We start from the raw sequence: 3,873 nt of genomic DNA on the forward strand, positions 1-3,873 counted from the left end.
GTCACTCCCTTTCTCCAGCGACAGTGGCAGGAGGCGCGCGCTCTCTCCCTCCCTCCGTCCCTCCCTCCCTCCGTCCGTCCGTCCCCTCCTCCCTACCTCCCCTCCGCCCTCTTCTCTCCCCTGGTTCTCCTCCCCTTCTGCCCCCAGAACAATGAATCTCTGTGTACTGATGTGTAATAACCGATGTAAAGGAACACGGGCGAAGCGGTGGGGAGGTGGGCCGGGGCCGGGCGGGGGTTCAGTGCGACGTGATGGGGGCGCCGTCAGTTCTGAATGAATCCGAGGGGGAAGGCGGAGAGACACCCCCGGGGAGGGGGCCGGCGGCTCTGCGCTCCCTTCCCCGCGGGCCTCGCCCCCTCCGTCCCTCCCCCAGGTTCCCGCCACCTCCCTGCCACACCTGCTGCTGGTGCCGGGGCTGCTTCTGGTCGTGCAGGTGCCAAGGACAGAGATCCGTGTGCGCGCGCGCATGTGCGCGTGTGTGAGCGTGTGCACGCGTGTCTAGTGGGTGCGGTGCCGCAGACCGAAAGAAGGAAGAAACTAGGCGAGCAGAAATCTTGGATCAGAGCCTTGCTCATTCACTCCGCCGTGCGTTGATGGGGCGGTTGGCGAAATTTAGTTGCGCTTCTTAGATGGAACCCAGCAGGTGAGAGGCTTTCCTCGGGAAGTTGGAGGGGCCACAGTCTTGGCACTGCATCCCCAGCCCCACGGACCTTGCTCCCATGGGTGGAGTGAGGGTCTGGGGTGCCCTGACTCACGGGCTGGAGATGGAGCAGATCCAGAGACAGGAAACAGGCCTGCGGCTCCCAGGCTCTGTGCTCACCCTTGGCCGTCCTCTCCGGAGGCATGTGGCCTGTGGCCGGGCAGGAATAGCAGGAAATGTCCTCTCTGCCCCGAGGAGAAGCCCAGAGCAATCCAGATGCAGAGCCATCGCCTAGCAGCCGCCTCCCTTCCCTCCCTTTTTGAGCTCCTCCCTGCCTGGGGGAAGATGAGTGCCTACATTCATTCTGTAACTCCTGTGAGTTATAGGAAAGCCAGCTGCTAACGTCACATCCCCTCCAAAGGGAGGGCTGCTGTCTGGGCAGGGCCTGCAAGCTTCTCCGAGGACTGGTCCATCGGGGGGCCCTTCCTGGCCTGTCTCTGCCTGTTGCCCAGCCTTTGGGGATCCACACCCCTGCCCTAATCCCCGAGCCTGTCTCCCCTCAGGGGCAGGCACAACAGATGAGGCGTGTGAAACCAGTGCCCGCCAGGGCAGGGACCCTGGCTGTCATGTTCTCTGCTGTGCCCTCAGCACCTAGCACAGGTGCTCAGTGAATATTTATCAAGTGAACATCGTCAAAAACAAGAAAACTGGTTTATTAATTACGAGATGACAGATGCTTGTCCCCGGGGCTAAGATGCCCCAAACCTGTCCTCTCCTCCATGCACGGTAACGCGGCAGCGACCAAGCAGCTTAGTCTCTCGGTGGCAACCTGGGGGCTCCTCTTGCCGTGGACCAGCGTGTACACAGCCACCGTCTAGGCACCGTCCCCAGGGATAGAGCTCAGAGCAGCCGGGGTTGGTCTCCTGGATGCCCCTCCCCTGTCTCTGCAGAGGGTCTTTATCCAGTGAGGCTGCAATGGTTCCGACTAACGAGGACATCTCTTCGGCCCCTTCGGGGATGTAGCCTGTCTTCCGCTCATCCATCCCAGGTTGATCTTAGGGGTTATCACTCTGGGAAGAAAATTCCGAAGTCCTAGTTCTCAGAGCGGCCTTGGCAGTGTAGGTCTGTGGACCACATGACACATGCTGTAAGCGTCTACTGAGCCCAGGAGGTGCTCTGTCTTGGGGTGGCAGCTGCCTTTGGGTTCAGTATAAAGACCATGGCATTTCTTCTGCCGTGATGGAGGGAGCCCGGCTGATTGCGAAGCAAAACGTAGGGTAAGAAAATGTTATTTTGTAAATATTCTCACAGTGATGGACCTTGGACCAGGAGGCGGAGAACCTAGTTCTCCGCCTAGACCTGAAATAGGATTCTATTCCTGGCTGGTTTTTGCAGAATTAGGTGAGCCTTGACTGTTTCACGTCCAAATCCTTCAAAGATCACAGGGGACATTGGAGCATGGGGGACACAATTGAAGAACTACTCAGGGGGCCTGGAAGGTATAAGTGCATCTTTCATTGAAAATTGATGAGGCTGGGGCTCGAAAGCAGGGGGAATTCAGGTGTGTCATCACTGGTAATTAGCGCGCAGAACCCCTGCCTCTGTGCACCCTGCCCTGCTTCTTACCTTCCTTCGTCGAGCAAGAGATGAATTCACAATTAAAGTTTTCTCTTCAGAATATGACACACAGGAAATTATTTTTTCTCCTATTTATAGAAATTCCATTTGCATTTATGAGGATGGTAATGAGCCAGATAAAATATTAATTAAAAGAGTTTGTTGAGTTGGACTCTGAAGTCCTAACTAAAACTCTTCTAAGACAAGTATTCTAAGTATTTTTTTTCATGTCAGGAGAATTCTTTATACATTAGCTGTGCCTGTTAATCACCTCGTCTATAAACAGCAGATCTGTCTCAGTCGGTGGTACTTCTCTTTCTCATGGTTTCTTTACGCTAAGACCACTCCCCACATATATATACATTTTGTATATATAGAATGTGTATATTGAATAGTGATTATTGACCACATATAAGTTAAGGTCTGCTATGTTTTTGACACTCTGATGGGCACTAAAAAGTATAATGGTGGGCTTTGATCTCAAACGCCTGACAGTCTAATTGGGAGGGTCAGCCTACGTGCAAGAAAAGTTAGCAGAAAAATTAACAACTTGGGATTTTAATTCCCAGGTGCTAATTGACGGGATGGTGGTGTAGAGTTGATAATAGTGTTAACACAGCTTGGAGAGGGAGCTGAGGGGCTGACATCTCACTGCAGAGAGAAGTGGGGCACGAGGAAGAGAATAACACTGGAACATGAGGAGTGGGCTTGTTTGAAAAAGCCTCGGGGAGGCAAGCACTCAGGGAGCCGCAGTGAGGGGGGGGTTGCTGCTGGGACGAAGGGGAGCTCAAGGGTAAGAAGTGAGGCTGAGATATGGCTGCTGCAGATAACAAACTGAATTTTAAATCTTATTCCGTTTTCACTGAAATAAGCAGGACGGCTGGTGGCTCCCACGTGGCACAGTCTAGGATTGGAGGCAGGAGGCGCGTTCGTGGGCCACGCACTGGGGCTGCCCTGCGGTGACGAGGGCAGGGGGGGACAGACCCTGAGGACGCACAGTGTGGTGCACAGCCCAGCAGCGTCAGCACCGTCTCGGGCCCCTTGTAAGAAATGCAGAGTCTCAGGCTCCGCCCTAGTCCTGCTCAAAGAGAAGCTTCATTTTAACAAGATCCCCGAGTGATTCCCACGCACGCTGGGGTTTGAGAAAGAGAGAGAGAAGACACAGCTGAGAAAGACCCGGCACACGCCAGTGCCTGATAGCACCGGTGAACAGGGAGAGGAGGAGTAGAGCTGGGCTTGTTGCTGAGCTGGGCTAAGCTTCCCAGAATCCCCAGGGACCCTGAGGCTGGGCTCTCCCTGTGCGCATGGAGCCCCTTCTAGTCCCCGCACTACGGCTCTGATCGGCGCGTGCTGGGGCGTCTGTTTCCTGTCTCTTTCCTCTACCTGGAATCTCTAAGTTCCCTGAGGCTGACGGCCTTGCTTTTTCAAATCCGTGAAATTCGCAGAGTCTGGCACCTTCTCTTTTATTCAGCAAATGCTTACTGAAAGCATGCATGTCTGATGATGGGAATACGAAAGGCAAGAGGAACAGGGCGCTTGGAGAGCAGAGATGCAGAGTGTGGTTTTAGGCAGAGTATGTGCTAACCAAAGGTTGGGCGCATCGCCCGCATGGAATT

This window comes from Phocoena phocoena, chromosome 8 (genome assembly GCF_963924675.1).
Source record: "Phocoena phocoena chromosome 8, mPhoPho1.1, whole genome shotgun sequence".
Taxonomy (NCBI): Eukaryota; Metazoa; Chordata; class Mammalia; order Artiodactyla; family Phocoenidae; genus Phocoena; species Phocoena phocoena.